This window comes from Numida meleagris, chromosome Z (genome assembly GCF_002078875.1).
Source record: "Numida meleagris isolate 19003 breed g44 Domestic line chromosome Z, NumMel1.0, whole genome shotgun sequence".
NCBI lineage: Eukaryota > Metazoa > Chordata > Aves > Galliformes > Numididae > Numida > Numida meleagris.
In genome coordinates this window covers 23,810,795-23,833,839 of record NC_034438.1, presented here as the reverse complement: position 1 = coordinate 23,833,839, position 23,045 = coordinate 23,810,795, and the positions used below count along the sequence as shown (strand labels likewise).

General features: G+C 43.8%; 1 long non-coding RNA gene and 1 pseudogene across 1 annotated transcript; one reads left to right on the top strand and one right to left on the bottom strand.

Annotated features, from left to right (window-relative positions):
- On the top strand, positions 1,096–2,317 carry LOC110389743 (annotated as a pseudogene).
- LOC110389583 lies at positions 3,152–22,834 on the bottom strand. The gene is made up of 3 exons (XR_002433307.1): positions 22,459–22,834; positions 5,327–5,430; positions 3,152–4,865 (listed from the first exon to the last, which is right to left on the bottom strand). It is a non-coding gene; the product is annotated as an uncharacterized LOC110389583 (long non-coding RNA).

The following is a 23,045-nucleotide window of genomic DNA, read 5'->3' as shown; positions in this document are numbered from 1 at the left end:
CCACTGCCCTAGGGAGCCTGTTCCAGTGCCCAACCACCCTCCCAGTAAAGAGCCTCCTCTCAGCACCCAACCTGATTCTTCCCTGCCAAGATCCATGCTATACCCTTGGGTTCTACCACTGATCACCAGAGAGAGTAGATCAGTGCCTGCCTACCTGCTCTCTAGAATGAGGAGCCCACAAGCTGTGATGAGGTTTCTCCTCAGTCTCTCCCTCCCCAGGCTGAACAAACCAATGTCTTCAGCTGCTCCTCATACATCTTTCTCTCCAGACCCTTCACCATTTTTGTAGCCCTCCTTTGGACACCCTCTAATAGTTTTATCTCCTTTTTGTTCTGCGGCACCCAAAAGTGCAGACAGTGCTCAAAGTGAGGCTGCACAGTGCAGAGCAAAGCAGAACAATCCCTTCCCTCGCCCAGCTGGCAATGCCATGCTTGATGAACCCCAGGACATGGTTGGTCTTCCCAGATGCCTGGGCACACTGCTGACTAACACTCAACTTGCTGTTGACTGAGACCCCCAGATCTCTTTCAGCAGGGTTGCTTTCAGTGTCTCATCCCCTATTCTGTATGTATAGCTAGGGTTTTCCCTTTACAGATGCAGAATCTGGCACTTGCTCTTGTTAAACTTCATGCAGTTGGTGATCACCCAGCTCTCTAATTTGTATGGATCTCTCTGCAAGACTTCTCCACCCTCAACAGAGTCAACAGCTTCTCCCAGTTTAGTATCATCAGCAAACTTGCTCAAAACACCTTCTAGTTCTACATCCAAATCATTTATGAGAGCATTAAAGAGAACTGACCCTAAGATGGAGCCCTGGGGAAACTCCACTAGTGATTGGCCACCAGGCTGATGCAACCCCACTTACTATAACCCTTTGGGCCTGACTCATCAGCCAGTTGTTCAACCATCGCATTATGTTGTTGCCTAGCTGCATGCTGGACATTTTATCCAGAAGAATACTGTAATAAACAGTACTGAAAACTTTGCTGAAATCCAAAAGATAATGTCAACTGGCTTCCCTTTGTCAACTAGTTGGGTGACCTTGTCATAAAAGGAAATTAAGCTAGTTAAACAGAACCTTCCCCTCATGAACCCATGCTGGCTGTGACCAATGACCATATTGTCCTTCAGGTGATTTTCAGTAACTCACAGCATAATCTTCTCCATAATTTTACTAGGCACTGAAGTAAGACTGACAGGCCTGTAATGACCAGGGTCTTCCTTCTTGTCCTTCCTGCTTCCTCTGTGCCAGCAGTTATGTCACCTCCCTCCAGCTGCAATGGAGATGCAGTTGCTCCGGCAACTCAGAATATGCCCTGCAGTGAGCCAGCCCCAGATGTGTAATGGCCTTCAGTCTGGCAGCTGTGTACAAGTTCTCTGAGCTGTCATCATTGACATGGGGATGGGCCACACCAGGAGTGGGCTGGCCAGGGATGAGTGGCAGCCGTTAGTGGTGCCAAGGCAGGGACAGTGCCATCCTCACCCATGCTGTAGTCACCAACTGGGATGGGCTGGAAGAGCTGTGGCATTGTGTCTTCTACAACAAGCCAGCCATGTACCCCAAGGAGCTGCCTGTGCTGGTCACCAATGTCCCCATGTCTCCCATCACTAACAGTGAGGAGTTGTCCGAACTGCACTTTGAGGCCTTCAGTGTACCAGCCATTGCTTGTGATGCCTCACTTTGTGTTTGCTGCCTGCTGCTATGGCTGCACCAGTGGCGTGGCACTGGTCTCTGGTGTTGGCATGATGTATGTGGCTATGCACTATCCCATTCCTCCTTTCACCCGAACATGTCCAGGGAAGCCCTCACCCTCCACCTCAGCCAGATGCTGGCAGCCTGTGGGGTGCAACCTCCACTGGAAACACTCCAGCACCTGAAGAAGACATTCTGCTGCTGCCACCTGTCCAGTACCCACCCTAAGCCTGTGACACTCCTCCTGCAGGATGAGCACTCCCACTGCCTCATTGCCCTCTTCACCCTCTAGGCTCTGGGAGCATTGGTCCTGGGCCTGCTGGAGACGGCACTCCCTGCACCTCATCGGGGCCTATGCCAACAACACCCTGCTGCTGCTGGCAGGGAGCACCACACAGCTGTGCAACGTTGCTCAGCACATGGCACAGGGCCTAGGCAGCGGGGGCCCCCTGCTGCCACCCTCAGCCACCAGGTTGCTGCCTGGCTGGGAGGTTCCATCATCGCCTCCTTCAATGCCTTCCAGGGCTTGTGGCTCCCACAGGATGTCTACATCAAGAACATCTCTGACACTGTGCACTGCTACTGCTTCTGACACCAATAAAGAGCTGCAGGGAATGACATGCAAACCTTTGTCTTCATCGTGTTTCTTCATCATGTTTTTTTTCCTTCTGTGCCTGCCCTGGCCTGTACCTTTTAACAGACAGCTTGGAGCCTGTGACCCATCAGTCCATAAAATGAGCGGGCTTGAAAGCTTCTCATAGGTCTGCAAGATTATACAAAGTCTAACAGGATTATGTGCTTTACACCTACATTTTTGTTGCAGTGAAACTGAGAGTGAAAAACAACTGTCACCAACAGCACAGCTGCATTTTCTGCCTCTGCTATTCTTCTCTGTTACAATCCTTGCATGCTTTTCTTGACTCAGACTTCAGAGTAAAAAGGATGCATTGGCAGCAACCCCAGGATTTCCTCCAGAAATATCTAGTGTCACCCATACTACCACTCCAAGGAGCAGCCAGCAAGGGACCATTCCTTGGTAGACCTGTTGACAGCTGAAGTACAAATGCTGTTGCAATGAAAAAAGTCTTGTCATTTCAGATGCCTTCTATAGAAAGAGATGATGGGAATAAAAAGTGCTTTGTGTATTTCATAACAAATTTTTCTTAGTAGCAATTGCATTCAAACTGATGAGCTGTAGAATTCTCTACTAAAACCTCTAAATCTTATCTTTCAAACATGTTGATTGTGTCAGGCTAATTTACGGAGATACATGGGCATGTCTTGTCCAGCACCTGGTGAAGACAAAACTTCAGACATAAGAGCAGGAACAGCTGATGATCTTGGCATCATTTTGAGTTCCAGAACTACTAACCACGTTATGGTCAGAGCTATGACCAAAGTGGTTATTTTTTAAGCTAGCTGCAAATATGTTTTTTATTGAAAAAGTAAGAAAACCAGTTTTACCCAAACACTGCATATTTATTTGCTTGTGAGTCATGGAAATAGTTTTTGTTTGTTGTACAGAATTGGGGTGAATGAGATCCAAGTCCACACAATCAGCAGTATAAACGCTGAAGAACATTTAAAGCTTCTGTTTCTTTCTAACCATCCTTCAGTGAATTTCTTAATAAATGTGGTTGAAAGGCACATTTGTGACATTTTGAACTTTAAAAGAAACAAACACTTTTTGTGTTTGAGAGAAGAAAGAGGGCTGGTATTGACTGTATTTGAACTGTTATTTCAAAAGGCTGCAAGATATTTGTTGTTCAATTAACTCTCAATTTTTTCAACGTAAGATATTTCACTTTCAAATTGACTGTGCATGACATTTCAGTGCTAACTTACTGTATTATTTTTGTCTGAGGAGAAGTTAAAAGGCTGCTGCAGTTCAGGTCTGCATTAAAACATCTCCATATAGATTTTACTATTAGCACTATTGTGGTTAAAAGCCCCATTTGCAAACCACTCAGTCACTGATCAAGCACCAGAAATCACTATTGTAATAATTCTGGAGTGGACATGGAACAGTACACATATCAACCATACCCTTGGAACAGGAAATGTTGGCGCTGATGGTAAACAAGCAATTTTAATCCTTTTTCTGACCAACACACCATCTTCCTGCACCAGCTGTTAGCAAGAAGCACTTAGTAGTGGAGATGAGCCAGCTTTTCTGTTTCCTTTAGACACCCCCCTGAGTAAAACAACTTCGAGGACCTGCTGCCACTTGCACCTGAAACATATCTTAATATTAGATTATCTTAATCATAACTTGAATATAAGCTTACTGAGCTTAGTAAACTTACTGAGCTCAGTCAACTTACAGTAAGCTTACTGAGACAAGGCTTAAGGAATCAGGGAAGATACTTGTACATGGCTGCTGAGAGCAGTGCCTGCCCCTGCAGTCTTCTATATGGTTATGAACATAAAGCCAAATCCTGCCCAAGAGTGCTCACTGGGAATGTAAACATATTCTGGGGCTTTCTGCAGCCACCAGCTCTGATAATTAGTTTGTCCACAAATCTGAACTCTTGCCTCACTGCATCACAGCAGTAGTGCTTAGATCAAACTGCCTTGACATCCCCTTTTCTACTGAGGGAGGGCACAACACGGTTCATCACCCTGGTATATGCCTACAGAATTCCCTGGCTATACTAGAGACCTCTCCCAGGCACTTCTTCCTCCCTTTTCATCTTCTCCGTATCCAGCAGTGCTGACACAGTTTTCCATGGGCTGCACTGTAGAGGAGAACATAAAAATGGGGCAGGGTAAAAGCAAGCATTTTCCCCTTTGTCAGGAAAGTCTGGATAGTCTCAAAAAAGTAAGTGCACAATGAGTTGGGAATACACAGTTTTGTGTGGAAGGTGGAAACTTTATGCTGGCATTGCAGCAAACTGTCACTGAAATCTATGACTGAACCATTAAGTCCTTCCAAAATTCAAATTGATTGCTTTGCTGTAGATATGGCAAAGCCTTCTGATCCCACCTGATGTCCTTGCACTCTCTGAAGTATAAAGGATTGATGAGGACTGAAATGAATTAAAATCCTGAAAACTGAACACGAGCCCACTTCTCCTACGTCCTTTCTTGAATGCATCCAAATGTTCACAGCAGACTAATCACTCATGAGATATCGATGCTGGATTTGTATATCTGGATCGTTCTTGAAGTGCTAGGACAAAAAAAAACCACAAACTAAATCACACCAGTATTTATAGATAATCAGGCATTCTCAGTCATTAAGGTATACTTGAAATTTGTCTGTTTGGTTTTAGTTCTCTAAACAGCCAAACACAAATGCATACAGGGAGTATATGCAGCAGTGAACTTTACTCCAAGAGAAATAATTGGAAGTGCATTGGTAAGATATTTGCAAGCTTCCCTTGAAATGAGCATTCAAAAAGAAAATGCAAATTCCAAATAGACATTATCCTCCTCATGAACACTTTTTGAATCCTTCTATTACCATGTGACACAATAAGAAAAGAAATAAACATCCTTGCTTCTATGAAAAAAAAAAAAAAACTAGAACACTTGAAAACTATGATTTTGTCAGGTACTTAGTTATGGCTATAGCTTCACATAATAGGATGTAACATGTAACTTCTCCAGCTGAAGATGTAATTTACTTACCCTTTGCCTTGTGAACTCTTTGGGTTTAGCAACCGATGACTTAAAGGTTGAAATAAATATCAGGTGAAGGATCAGGTAGAAAGAATGGAATTCGGTCACTCAGACTGTAAAGAAAAAGGCACAGAACTCAGTAACAAAGAACTTTTCTTCATTTCCCTGTGTTTTGGCCTTCACACTTCATTTCAGAAGCTACTGAACACATCTTCTACAGAGCAAAGTGGAGAACTGCTACATACATGTGTCAGCCAGTCTGAAATCGAGCTTGTTTTCTTCAGGCTTCAATAAAATCTTACAAAGTAACTTTTGATTTCCACACACAAAGGCATTTAGAAAAATATAGTGTATTTCCTGGCATGTAGCTGTGACTTTAATACAAATGTCTCCAAAGAAATGCATTTTTTAAACAGCATAATTACATTTTATCACAATATCTACTTCCCAATTCATTTCATGTATTTGCTGCAGTGCTGCCTCCTCTGCTGGCCCAGGTGATAACTTTGTGATGGCATTGGTGAAGCAGATAAGAGGAGGAAAAGGATTCTCTAAAATTTACAGGTTTTGAAAATGATTAGTTATATTTCTGTTATCATACATATTCTGCACGGGTTTCTTTTGGAAACAATTATCTTAGTCACCAGAATGACATTTCAGCTAGAATCCTGTGTGATTTACATTTCTTTTTTACTCTCTATATTGAATAGCCTAGATTGTTTTCACTTTGAGTTGCTATTAAAATGCTGGTAGAAGCTGGACTTTATGTAAGCTTTTCTACTATGACTATTAAGTCTCTCAGGTATCCATAAAAATAGATGTTTGACTTCTCACCAACAAACAAAGGCCAAAACCAACCTCTTTTTGACACCAACTAGGGAAAAAAAATAGTATTCAATTCTCATTGTTAAATCAAATCCACCATATCTCCTCACACTAGCCTGCAACTGCTGTGTGCAAACCACCTGCTCGGCAAAGTAGGAATGGCAAAGGCAGCTCAGTGCTGTGGTGGTCCAAACCAGCTATGCAGGGCCTGTAGGTTTTCAGAGGAATGGCTTCATTTAAAGATATTCTTCATACAAACTAAGAAAGAAAGGAGTGGCTTAATAAAGTTCCTGTGCAAAGGGATGGCCACGTCAATTCTGGATGTTTGTAGTCTGCTGAAGGGTAAATGTTTTACAGGAAGTATCTGTATTTCCTTCTTGGATTAGGTCATTCTAGATGTATTTTGGTCCCATCCAGACATTTAATTATGAGCAGATAGATAAGAACTGAGTTTTTCCTCTAAAAAATATATATAACTTTAAAAGCTCCCTGACATCTGGTGGAGGGTAATGATTAAGACTCATAAAAATCTTGAAATATTTCCTCACATAGGTCTGAGTCATGCCTTTAGTCCAAGAGGAGACTGTGCTTGGTATACAGAAGCTGGAAAACAGGCGAAATAAACAATCTGACTGCTTTCCCTTAAAATTGGCAGCTCTAAGCATTAGCACTGACCTTTGCACTTGGCCTGCTTTGAGGTAGGACAGGAGAGCATCCATGAGCCTCTTTGCAGAGCTCCTTTCCCAGTTTGCTTGCAGACCAACCCCTGCCCAAGCAGCAAGCATTGCTAATGATGTGGAAATGTTTCTGTGGGTATTGTGTTAAAGATATATCTCTATTCTTTTAAGATAGAGATGTTGTATCTCAGAAGTGCTTTTAACTATAAAATCTGTTCAAGATTTTCTCAAGAAAGATTAATGATGTGGCAGCCTTGTAATCAATGGCCAAACTGCACTGTGGTATCCACAACAGACAACTCTAATCACATAAAAAATAAACTAGAAGGCTCCATCTGAGAGCATAAAATACATGTGTGAAAGAGATGTCAAGCCAATTGCTCCAGACCTGCAGCTTGGAAATATAATTATGCTTTACTAGAAAATATATATTCCTTCTGAGACATTGATATTAAAGCAACAGCTACATGCTAAGAAATACACCGCATTATTCCAAACATTTTTTTATGCAGAAATTGAAAGCTATGGTGCAAGATCCTAACTAAATCTGAAGAAAAGAGGTGAAGCAAGAATCAAACCAAAGGGTGAAATGAGCAAACCCAATTAGGAATGAACGAGCACAGAGACATTTTGAATTATGTTTTATATTAATTAAGTCAGTGCAAACTTATGACAATGTATTGTTAAGTGTAACATCTGCTTAGGACCCTCAAATTGGGAAGGAAAGGAGGAGGCAAGGTCAAGAACCAAACTAAGGCTGAGCTGAACAAAACTCTGCTCTTGCAGAAATCAACAGAAAGAAGAGGATAAAGTTCTGTATAACCTGGCCTGTCCTCATGACCAGCCCTACTCTGAGCATGAGGTCGCACTAGGGAGCTCTAGAAGACCCTTCCAACCTGAATTGTCCTAAGACCCTGCGGTCACACATAGGCTATGCAGATACTACTTTGAAAGGTAAAAACCACCAGACTTTTCTGAAATAATTCCCCACATTCAGTAACCACTACATTTATAATTGTATTTTCTATATTCAACCTAGTGTGCAGCTACACTTCTGATAACAGTGACGATTCCAGTGACGGCTACCTCAACAGACAGCATCTTGCTAATGCTGAAACTGAACACAGATTTGCATTCAAATACCGTATAGCCCATCAGTACCTGTCATGGTTTGACAGAAAGAGGCTTTATCACATCATGGGATTTTAGGCATCTGACTCCTTTTTAAGGATTATTTTAAGAAAGGAAGACACCTACATTTGGAACCCTCTTTGTACAATATCTTAATTTAACTTTCAATTAAAGTAGGCAACTGGGAATTTAACTAGAGTCATTATAAGCTCCAGCAGTGACCTACCTGTCATCCACAGCCTCAAATTCACTTGTGATTGGTAGAAAAACTCCCCTGCTGATTTTTGGTACAAATAGACACAGCACAAACCACAGTTTTCTTCGGTCTTCCTCAGAGAAGGCCATTCCCAGCTCTGCAGCTGGTGCTGGCCTGAGGCCAACAAAACGTCTGAATGGATGGATTTAGGGACAGAGTCATAAAATGACTAATCAAAACCACAGCACTTAACTCTCTCAATAGTCACATGCTGGGCTGACATTTTCAGGCAGGTCAACTGTGGATGGCCCAGTTGCTCCATGGCATTCAAATAAAATCTTACAATGTGGCCCTATTAGGGCCAATCATTAATACCCAATTTTACCAGTGCTAAAACACTTAGATAAGAAGCCAGGTGACTCTGCAAGCCCTTGAGACAAGAACCAGTAATGAATGTGTGACCTGCTGAGTAATGAGGCCATTTCTAGGTAAAGATGAATGTTTAGTTGGGAGCAATCTTATGGTTCACTTCACCTGAAAAACTTTCTCAGAAAAATGCAGATGCTGCCTTACCAGATTCCAAGGGATAACATCATATAAGGAACTCTCCAAGACTCTCAATTTAAAAATGCTTTCTTCAAAGAATTTCACAAGGAAATCACAAGGGAAGGAGCTTTGCAGACATTTTATTGATCAGATTTTTCCAGGATATCTATGAAACATTTTATACCTAAACTAGCAGAAGTCATCTTAGCCACATGAAAGAATACATGCTATTACCACATTCTATTACCATGTGGAGTGAAAAGATGAGTTAGACACTGATCACATCTGCATGGAACACTGAACGTTAATGATTTGCAGTTTCTCATTGCCAAGCTGGATTTCAAGTTGCCCCACATTTTTATTCTGAAAACAAAGCCAAACAAATTGGAGCTGAAGTTTTAAGCAGTGAAGACAAGTCTTTTCAGTAAGACCTATAACAAGCAGAATTGTTTGCAGTGGGTGTATTAGGTATACAGTGTCTAGTCCTTTCTTATCTGCATAGCATATTATATTTTTCAGACATAGGCATTTCAGCTCAGCATCAATGAGTTCTTCCACAGATTGTTTGTATCAGGTTTTTACCAGTCTTAGAATCATAGAATCACAGAAACATTAAGGTTGGACCGTAAGATCACTCGATCCAACCATCAACCCATCACCATCATGGCCACTAAACCATGTATCTGTATTTCTTGAACACCTCCAGAGACAGTGACTCCACCACTTCTCTGAGCAGCCCATTCATTAGAACAGCTGCTGCCCATGCTGCCCTCCTGCACAGCACATGAAGAAAGCCAGCAGCCATATCTCCCATAGCCAAGGTTACAGCACAGGCATCAGAACAGAACAGCCTCATCAAAGGTCACCCAGGAGAAAAGCAGCCAGCCCAGGAACCAACAGCAGCCTTCCAGTCACGACATGGGAGTCATAATGCAAATGGTGTGATACTCCACACCCCAAGACCTCCTGCACCTATGGGAGATTTCATGTGAAATGATCCTTTCTAGAGACAGGATTTCTTGTGATCAGTGAGATCTTTGCACACTGATTATAAGAATAGCTACCTAATTGTTCCTCTTGCATCATGCCTGTGCAGCAATTGAAGGTGATGACAGAACCTTCTACTAGGATAGGAGCACGCTTGTAAAGGTATTTGTCAAGATATAGTTTAGAAAGCAATACAGAAAAAAAAGTAGCTCACCCTATCCAAAGTCTGGTGGAGACTCAAGAAGGGCAGGATTTCCAAATAGAGATGCTGCACTCTTGGCTGCTAACCCTTAAAAAAGGGTGAGGAAGGGTGGATCCAGGCTCCATCCCTTCTGGTCACTCAGAAGCATTGCTTGGACCTGAGCTCCCTGGGTTAGCCATGCCTTCTCAGCTGGTGCTCAACCACTGTTTCAGGCTGTGTCCTGTCGGTTATTGGTATTCCACATCATAACATCATGTAGTGGATATACCTGGTTCTCAGAAGAGAAGGACTACTACAGTCCCCACGGTACTTCGCTCCTCTGTTACCATTTTCCAGCTGGAGGGAAAAGATAAAAGCTCACAGTATAAAAACTTGCAAATCACGAGACCTCGTCCCTTTTTCCACCCGTCTCTCGTCTTGGCAGCACCTCGCTCTCCAGCCGTCTTATCGTCGGTAGTAGAGTAAGGCCTACCTTGGTTTTGGGACATTCTCTCTCTCTGTATTGGATTTATCAGCTTAAATTGTAATTATATTGTATTATAGTGTGTTGTTTTGCATTCCGATATCTTATTTAGTAAATTAGTTTGTTTCTCCTCAGATTGTTGCCGCTGTTCTTTGCTCTCAGGGCCATCTCCTTACCCTTTTTCCCTTTTCCCTTTTCCCAGGGCGTGGACCCGTGGATCCCCCGTCCCCTTCGTCACAAAACCGGGCGTTGAAGCACCTTCATTCCTACGCTAATCAGGCTTCTGTGTTATTTACAGGATAACTCTGAATGTCGGTCATTCATGACCATTACTGCTTTTGCATAGAAACTCTGCACACAAATAACTTGCTGAATAAGATTCATACTTTCAACTTTATGCTTAATCTTTTGTTTTGAAGACAAGTATGCAAAACTTTTCAAAGACTGCTTAAACTGGTAGGCAAAGCCAGAAGATAGACACACAGACTGTCAACATGTTTTCAACATTTTAGCGAAGGCTTTCTCATCTGATTAGAGGAGGGGATGTTGCCTGTGAGTGGCCGGTGTTCTGTAAGATCTGCCTCTGAAGCTTTATCTGCATTATGCAATGAGTCCTGCATTAGCAGTTTATATACTGGCTCCTAGAAAACAGGTTTCTTTTCAAAGTGCTAGTGTTGGTGACAGACTCTGGCTTGGCTCTTAGCAGTGGCTCAGACTTTTAAGGTGCTACTTTCCCAGGTTAAATTATGTTTCTGTGTATGGTCCAAGTCCAGGAAACAGTAACAGTTTGCTCTGCCTTAAATCTGTCACTGGGGGATACAAATTTCAGTTTACTCTTTTTCTTCTCTGGATGAAGATCTGGAGTAGAATCACAGAATCCCAGAATTGTGGGGGCTGGAAGGGACTTCTAGAGATCATTGAGTCCAACCTCCCTGCAAAGCAGGCTCCCTGCAGCAGGTTGGACAGGTAGCCGTCCAGGCGGGTCTTGAACGTCTCCAGAAAAGGAGACTCCACAACCTCCCTGGGCAGCCTGTTCCAGTGCTCCATCACCCTCACTGTGAAGAACCTCTTATGCACATTTGTGCGGAACTTCCCATGCTTCAGTTTATGGCCATTTTCCCTTGTTCTATCACCACACACCGTTGAAAAGAGTCCGGCCTCATCCCTTTGCCTCCCACATCTTAGATATTTATAGACATTGCTCAGATCCCCTCTGAGCCTTCTTTTCTCAAGGTTGAATGGACCCAGGTGGCTCAGCCTTTCCTCACAGGGGAGATGCTCCAGGCCCTTTATCACCATTGTGGCCCTCTGCTGGACTCTCTTCAGGAGATCCCCGTCTTTTTTGTACCAGGGAGCCCAAAACTGGAGACAGTACTCCAGGTGAGGCCTGACCAGGACTGAGTAGAGCAGGAGGATCACCTACCTCGATGTGCTGGCCACGCTCTTTTTAATGCACCCCAGGATCCCACTGGCCTTCTCAGCCACCAGGGCACACATGCTGGCTCATGGCCAACCTGTCATCCACCAGGACCCCCAGGTCCCTTTCTGCAGAGGTCCTCTCCAGCAGGTCATCCCCCAACCTGTACTGGTGCATGTGGTTATTCCTCTGTAGGTGCAAGACTCTACACTTGCTCTTGTTATACCTCATCAAGTTCCTCTCTGCCCAACTCTCCAGCCTGCCCATGTCTTGCTGAATGGCAGCACAGCTTTCTGGTGTGTCAGCCATTCCTCCCAGCTTCATATCATCAGCAAACTTGCTGAGGGTGGACACTACCCCCTCATCAGCGATAGGACAAGGGGGAATGGTTTTAAACTGAGACAGGGGAGATGTAGCTTAGATATTAGGAGGAAGTTTTTCACACAGAGGGTGTTGACGCACTGGAACAGGTTGCACAGGGGGGTTGTGGATGCCCCATCCCTGGAGGCATTCAAGGCCAGGCTGGGCGTGGTTCTGAGCAGCGTGGTCTAGTGGTTGGTGACCCTGCACTCAGCAGGGGCATTAAAACTTGATGATCTTTGAGGTCCTTTTCAACCTAGGGCATTCTATGATTCTATGATCAAGGTCATTGATGAAGATGTTGAACAAGACTGGACGCAGCATTGATGCCTGAGGAACACTGCTAAATACAAGCCTCCAGCTGGACTCTGTGCTGCCAATCGCAACCCTCTGGACTCTGCCAGTCAGCCAGTTCTCAACCCACCTCAAAGGGGTATATGTGCAAGACTATGCTAATTATATAAAGCCACTAAATCACTGTTCATTTCTGTAACGTTTTGGAGTTAAAAATTCTAGCCTCCACAACAAAAAAAATTCTAGGGAATAACAGTTATTCAGTTAAAAGCTGGTGTTGATCAGAGATGAAGCAGGGAGATAGATACATCCAGAGTCCAGCCACACCACCTTTCTGTGCTCGGATCTTAACAACAGACAACCTTACAGCAACTGTCCTGCAAGATCTAGCACATCACCATGCTGATAAGATCTCACACTTTGAGAAGCAACCTATTTTCCTCTGAGAGAGAGAGCAACAAGGTAGTGCCATGGCTGTTCAGAATGCATTCACTGCTGCAGCTGCAGCCTCCACCTGCTCTGCCAGCTGTCCACTGCCAGAGGGACTGTCTTTCTCCGCAGGAATTTCCTGGGCTGAGGTACTTAAAGAAGATTGCAGTCTTTCAGAGGAGATCTCTGTACTTTTTTATGTTGTCTGTGACCAAGCCATGAAGCAGCTGGTTGCTTATACTAATAAGCTCTCCTGCTCCTCTTGTTTTTCTTGCCTGAGTAGCCCTAGGACAATGTCTTTTGAGAGCATCCCCCTTCTCTTCCCCTAAAGAACATTTCTTGCCTCCTAGTATCACTGGTGTCACCGTGGATCTAACCCCAGAAAATGTCATGTTCCATCTGGCTCCCTCCTTTTCCCAGTCAGCCTATGGCCCAGGTTTCACTCACAAGACCTAGACCTGAGGGCCAGATTCCTGAGTGTGACTTTCTAAGGGACCAGAAATCAGCTCTGATGTGTTCTGAGGAGGTCCTTTCCCTCAGTCATCGCTGCCCGCAATGAGGCCCGGTAGTCCACCAGCAGCTCCTCCATAAATGCCTGGAAGGCTCCAGAAAGACTGAAGAGAGACAAAGCATCAACATGATTAGAGAAAGCTTCACCGCCCAGAAATACAGAAGGATCTCAGAGCCTTGATTATGAAGAAGAAAAAGTGCATGCTGTGATTTTTTCCAAATGTCTCTGCAGGTTCATTAAAAAAGGGCACATGAATCAAAGTCTCAGAACTTTGAACCAGCAGGCTGTTTAGCAGCCATCTGACACCTCTGAGAGCTTTAATGGCTTGAAAATATATTTCTTTCCGAGAACATTATAGCTGTGGAAAGAAGTTCCTAATTCTTACCCAGTTGCATATTCAAAATTGCCCGATAAACAATTTTAGGTATTTTAATATCTTTGTCCCTGATGGCTACTCTGGAAAAAGACAAATGTTTATTACTAAAATATCTTGAAAAACCAAGCTAGCATAGGCAGGGTTTTTCTCCTCACAGATGAAAAGCTGCTAGTGTATTCCTCAGGGAGAAGGCAATTATTTTGTATTGACAATGTAGTAACAGAATTCTCCCCTAGTCTCTCTCATTAGATAAGGAAAGTGTAGAACTTTTCTCCAGGATTATGATGCTAGGACTAGTTAATGACTAAGTCATTTGAACAGAGACATGACAGTGAGTGGCATTACACTTTATGGTACAGCATTCCTGACATGGGTAGCTGGGTTATTAACAGTTATACAGACATGAATAGAAAGTTTCAGAAGTGTTTGTGCTCCATCTGCAGTGAAAAAGAGGACTGCTGAAAGATTCATTCTAGGCAGCACTAGCAGCAGGGATCAAGATAATCAAGAAAGAGTGAGAAAAAAAGCTGGTAATATTATACATAATTTAGGTCTTGAATCAGTTTAGGTACTTTTTATCATCACTGATTCAGCAGCTGTATCAGCTATTGAACACACCATTAACAGTGAGAATCTTGGTTTTCTTTTGGTCTCAATTCTAGCTAGTCCATGAGCAAACATACACCTTCAAAAACCGGGCTTGCAAATTAGCACTGCAGGATTTGAAGCAGTCCACAATGGAGTTTCAGTATAGTTAATAACAAGCAGCAGCTCTAATGCTTTTTAATTGATAGAGGACTTTACAACATTTTTGTGGTAGAATTGTATACATGCATGTATGCGCACTTAAATTGCATTGCAGTTTTAAGAGGACAATAAAGTATAAAACAATCATTACAGGTTATTCATTGTCAAGATTTTAAGAAAACAGGAATATCTGGTATTTCTGTGTTGGACACAGTGAGAAAATGGCAATGACCACTCAGGTAACCTTTTAAGTTTCTCTTGTGTGTTCCTTTTCATCCTGAGACTGAGTCGCTACTTGCCTCCACCAAGGAGGCTAGGGGCTAGTGAAACTTCCACTCTGAGCTACTGCACTGTATACATTTGCAGGAGAAGTACAACTGGTTTAAGTTTACATATGGGAAATTCATTACCTTTTGTAATAAATCTGTACAAAGTTTGCACTTGTGGTGCTTTTCTAACAGACAGCAAGAAGAGAGTGCAGAGGAAAGCAGAGGAAAGCAGAGAACATCTCCCTGAGTATTGACAAACTTGAAATGTTTGTTTCTGTGGTTTATTGATATTTGGGAAGCCAGCTGAGCAGGGTGGTGGGAAAAGAAAGCTATCACAAGTTTTACCACAACACAGAACAATCCCTCCAAAATCATGGTTTAGCTTCCCTCTGCTACATCTCTGCACTTCTCCTTTTCAGCAGCATGTTCAGAGGTGAGCCAAACCTCAACTGTTCACCTGACAAATGCCTTTTTTAAGTTTATACTGAAAAGTCCCATTTCAGAAGAAAAACTCTGAACAAACTACAGTCTGAAAACTTTCTTCCAAAGCACACCAGCCCCCAGAAGAGAAACCGCAGGAGAATCATAGGGGCGTAACTGGAAACAAGACAGCATGTTGAACATTGCTTATTTGACACAACTTTTGTTCCCTTCCAAAGAGATAAAGGCTGCTCTGGCTGTGAGGAATGAATCAGACTCAAGAGGCTGCTGAAAATGATGAAGAGCTAAAAACCTGCAATCCCAAATGTTACTTTACCCCAGAATAGAAAAGACAGTAATTTTTGCAGAAAAAAAAGTACATACTAGATAAAAATCAGCTGTATTGCATATGTTTCAGCCCAGAGAAATGTTAAAATTAAAAATTTGGCTTTGTATTGAAACTGCTGACACTTTAGCAATTGATTTTCATTTGGATCTCATTTTGTTCTCTAATAACTGATAGTAAAAACAGAAAAATCATTGTTCTGTGTTTTAACTGGATTAAATCCATCTTGGCTCTTGTATGGATAATAAATCTGCTGAGACTTTTAATATAAGAGAATTCCAGTAGAAAATCAGGTCCTTGATAGAGCATACTTATTTAAAGAGTTCACACCTAATTTGCTTTTAATTAAAATCTCAGCTTAGTGCACTGCAATATGAAAACTTACATACAACATTCCATGGCTCCAAATGTCTACAGCATTTTTGATCGCTCCTCCTAACCAACTAACTGATAATAAGCCTACAGAATTTCTCAAGGAATATGAGTCAGTCAAACAAAGACGTCAGTTTAATTAATCTTGTGGAGTTTTCTGTTGCTTCTACAAAGCCATTCCTACGTGCATTTTTTTTTGGTTGGTTGTTTTGTCACAATGACCCAGATAAGAAGGACTGCATTTTCAAGGAAAAAAAAATCATTTGAAGAGAGCCTTTTAATTGTCATCAGTTTGTTTACAACTCCATTAAAAGTTTGAACTTGCACACTTTCCAATATTTCTGTGTTTCTTTTGATTTTTGTTTCAACAAGAACTGAAAAACTATGCAACCTGTAGCATGATAACAGTGGCAAGGAATTGGGAAGACTACACAACTAATATTTAAGTACTGCAGGTCAGCTAGTTGAAATACCCACACATTCTCAAGATACGACCTGTGCCTCAGAGAGGTGGGCACACCTGTTCACCCAGGCACTGCAAAATAACTCAGCCATAGGTGGGATTCTGGCTTATGAGGCACCCTCCACTGTGCTGGCCCATGTGACTACTTCTCTTGCCATAACAATGACAGTCATCTTGACTTCTGGGGCATGCCACAGGCAAAGAAAGGTCTTGTACAAAGCGTGTAGGTTTGCGGAGGCTAGAGTGAGGAGCAGGAGGAACATCATGTGTGCATTTGGTTGGACGACTGTAGCCAGAGGGTTGTTATCAACAGCTCTATGTCCAGATGGAGGCCAGAGACAAGTGGTGTTCCCCAGGGGTTCATCTTGGGACCAGTGGTCTTCAAGATCTTTATCAACAACATAGTACCCTTGGCAAGTTTGCTGATGACACCAAGCTGAGTGGTACAGTTGACAAAATAGAAGGGAGGGATGCCATCCAGAGGAATCTGGACATGCTCAAAAAGTGGGCAAACAAGAATCTCATTAGGTTTAACAAAGCTATGTGCCAAGTGTTGCACTTGGGTCAAGGCACTCCCAGACACGAGTAGAACAGACCAGAAGAAGAACTCATTGACAGCAGCAGCCCTGTGGAGAAGGACCTGCCCAGCAGTGTATGCTTGCAGCCCAGATGGCCACCAGTACTCTGCCCTCTACTCTGCCCTTGTGAGGATCCATCTGGCATCCACGCCTGGAGGCCCCAGTGCAGGAGAGATGTGAAGCTGCTGAAGCAGGTCCAGAGGAGGGCCACAAAGATGATCAGAGGATTGGAGCACCTCTCCTATGAAGACAGGTTGAGAGAGCTGGCCTTTTTTAGCTTGGAGAAGAGAAGGCTCCAGGGAGACCTCATTGTGGCCTTCCAATACTTGAAGGGAGCTTACAAGCAGAAGGGGACCAACTTTTTACATGGTCTGATAGTGATAGGACAAGGGCAAATGGCTTTAAACTAAAAGAGAGGAGGTTTAGGTTAGGAAGAAATTTGTTAGGAATGTTAGGAACAAATTTTTCACTCACAGGGTGGTGAGGTGCTGGAACAAGTTGTCCACAGAGTTTGTGGATGCCCTGGAGGCATTCAAGGCCAGGTTGGATGGGATCCTGGGCAGCCTGATCTAGTAGACAGCAACCCTGCCCGTGGCAGGGGGGTGGAACTAGATGATCTTTGAGTTCTCCTGCAACCTAAGCTATTCTATAATTCTACAATCAGCAGAGCTAGTACAGAATTGCAGATGGAATAGATGAAGGTGGGTATCTAGAAAGAGCACAGTGGGAGTGCATCTTCCTTGGGTGCAAGCATAGCACAGGCATTGGAGACTGTAACACAACGTCCCAAGAAAAGAAAGAGGAATTTGTCTTACTGTTTCACTGGCAACAGGGCACTAAGTTGGTCCATGCCAGTGGGAACTTTTTAGAGCAAAATTTAGTATCCCAGAGGAAATGAGCTGCAATAATTTTGGCATCATTAGCAGTGGATGTTCTTCATTCTGGGATCTCTAATATGAATACCTAGCAGTGAGCTTTGCTTTCTTCAGAGAAGAACCTTCATGTACCACTACTACACTCATCTGCAATAAGGTTTTTGCCTCTATAACTGAGTAAAGCTATTTGTAATGACCAAATGAAGCTGTCAAATGATTGGCAGCTTTATACAACCTGAAGCAAAGTGGGATAGCTTTTACAAAACATGAAACCAGAGCTAGCACCTAAGCCAGGAGGTGAGGTTGATGCTGCCCCTGTGTCCTGTCCCTGCCAGTGGGCAAACACTGACTTACAGCTACAGCTCTGTTTAAGCATGTGCTGGTTGGGATGAGCTGCTCAGTGAGTAATTAGAAAATGCAAGCAATGCTACCACTTACACAGCAAGAAGGGAGCATCCTTTCCTCTGCAGTTCACATCAGTAACAAGCTCAGAGAAGAGAGTTCCAACTTCCAAGCAACCTGGTTGCCTACGTTAATTTGTCTGTTTACTCTACAGTACCAGGCACAGCAGCAGCAATTCATAAGGAGAAGGGTATAAAGATGCTGTCTCTCAGCACAGGTAATCATGGAATCATAGAATCACCAAGGTTGGAAAAGACCTCTAAGTCATAGAATCATAGAATGGCCTGGGTTGAAAAGGACCTCAAAGATCATCGAGTTTCAAACCCCTGCCATGGGCAGGGTCGCCAACCACTAGGCCAGGCTGCCCAGAGCCACATCCAGCCTTGCCTTGAATGCCTCCAGGGACGGGGCATCCACAACCCCCCTGGGCAACCTGTTCCAGTACATCATCATCCTCTAAGTGAAAAACTTTCCTCCTAATATCTAAGCTACATCTCCCCTGTCTCAGTTTAAAACCATTCCCCCTTGTCCTATCACTATCAACCCATGTAAACAGTTGTTCCCCTTCCTGTTTATATACTCCCTTCATGTACCAGAAGACCACAATGAGGTCTCTCTGGAGTCTTCTCTTCTCCAAGCTAAACAAGTCCAGTTCCCTCAACCTTTCCTCATAGGAGAGGTGCTCCAGCCCTCTGATCATCTTGGTCGCCCTCCTCTGGACCTGCTCCAAGAGCTTCACTTCTTTATTGTGCTGAGGGTCCCAGGCCTGGTCGCAGTACTCCAGATGGAGCCTCACAAGAGCTGAGTAGAGGGGGACAACCACCTCCCTCTCCCTGCTGGCCCCTCCTCTTTTAATGCAGCCCAGAACATAGTTGGCTTCCTGGGCTGCCAGCGCACACTCCTGGCTCATGTCCAGCTTCTCATCCACCAGGACCCCCAAGTCCTTCTCCGCAGGGCTGGTCTCAAGGAGCTGCAAGTCTCAACATCGTGCACTTGGTCTTGTTGAACCTCATTAGGTTCTCATGGGCCTTCTTCTCCAGCAAGTCCACGTGACTCACTCTGTCTAGGGTCCCAATTCCAACAGGTGAGCCTTGATCTGACACTGTGCTAGCAGATCATAAATCACATCATCCCAAGGCACAAACTGGTTTTGGTGGCTATTTACAACACCAGTTGATTCAACAAAGCTACGATTTGCTGTTTTTGCCGTGCACCGCTTTGCTCAACTCATTAAGAAAACCTTGTGGAGGATGAGGAGTGTGAGGCCAGCCTCCACAACTCATTCAGCTTAGCTTTATAGCACTGTTTTTATGCTTTTATGTTGTTAAGTTGCTTGTGTGCCCAAGCACAGACTGTATGAGTAGAGAAAGAAAATTAGGTTAGAAATCCATCATTCTGCCCAGACAGGCAGTTCTTGGGGCTGCTTTTACAGGCATTAAAAAATAATAATAATAAAAATCCTTAAATGCCATCTAGTGGAAAAACTATTTTCACATACCCATTTTAGATTTTTTGAGTTCCCGTCACTTTCTTATCCTTCAAATGTAGTAAACTTTAAAGCACTGTGAATAAAGGAAACAGGAAGACAAGACAAACTCTGCAGTGTCTCACTTTCAAGTGAGAAGGATATCAAGTTGCAAACAAGGAGCCTGTCCTTGCAGTAGGATAACAGTTAAGTCTCCTGCATGTAATAGATCCCTGTATGAACCAAGAAGCCCCAGGATGCTGGACATGGAGCCAGCTACACTATGCAGAGAGAAGAAAATTAAAAGAAAAAAGAAAAAACAAAACTAATATGCAGAAGCTTTAATGCCAAGATATACTGTAATAAGTCAAAACTAATGCAAAAATGCTGCAACAAGACCATAGTAAGCAGTATCAAGCAAAGTACCAAGATACAGTTTGCAGATCATATTTAAAATCCCTGTGCTGGCTCAAAACAAGCTGTCAACATAAGCTCAGTCCACATACTGTGAATTAGAAACACAATTACTGACCTCTTGGTCGGTTAGGCCTCTTGCAGGCTTTAGCACCTTGCAGCCTTTTGCACATACTTTCTGGTCCTGCTTTCCAAAACCCCCGTGCCCAAATGTTCTCAGTGTCCATCAGAAGGGAAGTCACTGACCAGCTGCCTCCTGTTTGGAGACACTCTGGGGTTGCATTTCTGCAGAAATACTCCTCATGTCTCTAAGAGGATGCCAGTGGGACCCCTTGTTAGCCCAAGACTAGGTCAAGGCTGGCTCAGTGACTTCCCCCTCTGGTATGATGCAGGCATACTGCCCTCCTGAATTTTCCACTCCGCCTCACAGCAGAGGAGCCTTAATTTCACCCACAGGCAAATTTGCCTCCTCCAAACCAGTACTGCAGGAGGGAGATGATGTTATCTCCATGTATATCCAGTGCAACATATAGGAATAGGAGGGTGGTGGGAAGGGAAAACAAGACAGTCTCTGGATTCTTTGCTGAGAACTACAGCTTCATTTGTTGCAACTGGTTTTCTCTTTATTTTCCCTGTGGCTGAGTTCTCTTCAAGACAGTTGTATAGACAGTGGTGGTGTTACTAGAACTTGCTGTCAGGGTGCTGAACTCAGCATATGCCATTGCCTGATTAAATGTGATGTGCTGATGGTAAAATCAGTAAGTTCCAAAGAGACTTTTGAGGAAAATTCACAGTTCAAGGCACACCATCACCACCAGCACATCTCTTTGGAGTGTATTCATGTTGTGGCAAGACAGGAAACAAGTAGCAGTCAGGCTCTGTGGAAAAATACAGATTATGTCCTAATCAGGTGACTAGCCTGTAAGAAAGAACTCCTGTTAGCTTGGGAACACAAGTGAACTGCCTCTAGCTTCTGCATTTAGCTAGAAGAAGCTTGTTTGTGAGAAACTGCTTTGTAGCTGTTGACTAAGAAACCTTGCTTTCTTTAAATGACCTTACTTATGCTGATATAAGATGCTTTATTGTCTCCTGCTGTTATATATATGGCCACAGTCAAAATCACACACACAGAAGCAATTAACATCTTAAACATGAGGCAAAGTAATTGCTTCATTCAAAGTGCTGCAAGAGGAAAGTTGTCTCCTTCACTGGCCTGACTCTGGAAGTTTGAACCTTCAGCTTAGCCAACTTTGTGATGTAGTGGTCAGAGCTGATGATTAGTCTGAGTTCCAGGAAATCCAGAAGGATCACTTCTTTTCTATCCCTGAAGACAGTGCACATCACTTTACCTGCTGAAGGCTGCATCTTGAACTCTTCTGTTGATGGGGAATTCACATGTTGCCATGCCATGTACTGCTGCTTTGACTCTGGCCCATAGTAGCGATACCACACCTCATCACCAGTGATGATGCGGTCTAGGAAACCGTCACCTTCAACCTCATATTGGTTTAATAGGTCCTAGCAAACTTGCGTATGGTGTTCTTTCTGTTACTGGGTAAGCATTCATGTGATCCTCTGGGCATAAACTCTGTGATACACCAACAATGCCACTATCATTTCCAACACATCAAAGCCAATATTCAGCTCCATACACTGTTTCCTGGTCATAATCTGCTGATTTGTGTGGGTGATGCTCTTCATTTCATGGTGTGACACCTGTGCATGGCCATCCAAAATGTGGCTTGTCTTTCAAGTTGCTTTTGACACTGCTGCAACACAACACCCACTGCCTTATCATGCTATCATCCACTGTTGGTCTCTATAAATGTTCAGCAAGGGTCCATGATTGTCAGTGGGTCCGGGAATTCAGTTACAGACCTTTGCTTCATACACACTTCCACGTGTGACACAATTTTGTCAGATTGCCCCACTACTGCCATCTGTCACACAGCAACCAAATGTAATGGGATACTGGTGGGAAGGCTCAACCTCTACTGCCATTCCACCAACATCTGACTCTGATGTCATGGCTAACATAATAAAATAAAACCATTACTTTACAGTCCTCGTATAATATAAATACATAAATTTATATTACTGGGATTTCTAGAGGCACCTGAAGAGGATTCTTGGATTTTTTTCTCAAACGCATATTTATATTCCTATATATATTGCATATACATAGAAAAACTGCAATTTGCAGATTTAAGGCAGTAATCTTGAATGCTGTTCATGCAAGTCTAATTGCAGAACTTTCAGCCACAGCATTTTCTCAGAAGGATATGAAATTTACCACATTTAGACCTGAGAAATCTCAGAAGAAAAAAAAAAATAAAGAGAGAGATTAGGTACTAGATTTGCTAGAATAACCTTTACCCTGTAAGGTGTTGTAGACCACACCCTGGAGTACCTGAAGAGCAACAAACCCAACAGTGAACTGACGCGAGGCAAGCAAGCAGCCTTGGGGACCTACGGAAGCCGTTTAAGCCCGTTTATGGATTTTGAGCACATCCAGTCTCGAGACTGCTTCATGCAGCCTCGGAGTCCGACATCCTGGCTCTCTCTGGAGTTCTCCGGACGCCCTTCAGTAACCCGCCGCCTCAGCTTCCCCTTCGGGAGCTGGTGCTGCGACCAATCCGACGGCTCAGCGCCGCACTAACGGAGAGTCGACTCCAGCGCGTTGCCTAGCACCCGCGAGACGACGCCAGGCGCATGCGCACCCCCGCATGCAAACATAACCTAGTGACGTCAAGTCCTGTTTTCCCACTCTACTTCCGGGTTGTGCCGCGTTCCCGCCCAACGGACAGGTTCTCGCGCTCCGCGGGAAAACTTTTCCCGCGGCGCCGCCATCGGACCAGGCTCGTGAGGGGCGCGCAACCCCGCCGTTGGTGCGCTCGCGCCCGGTCGGGCGCCATGGCCGGGGCCGGCGGTCGGGGCCACGGCCGCCGCTTTGTGCCGTGCGC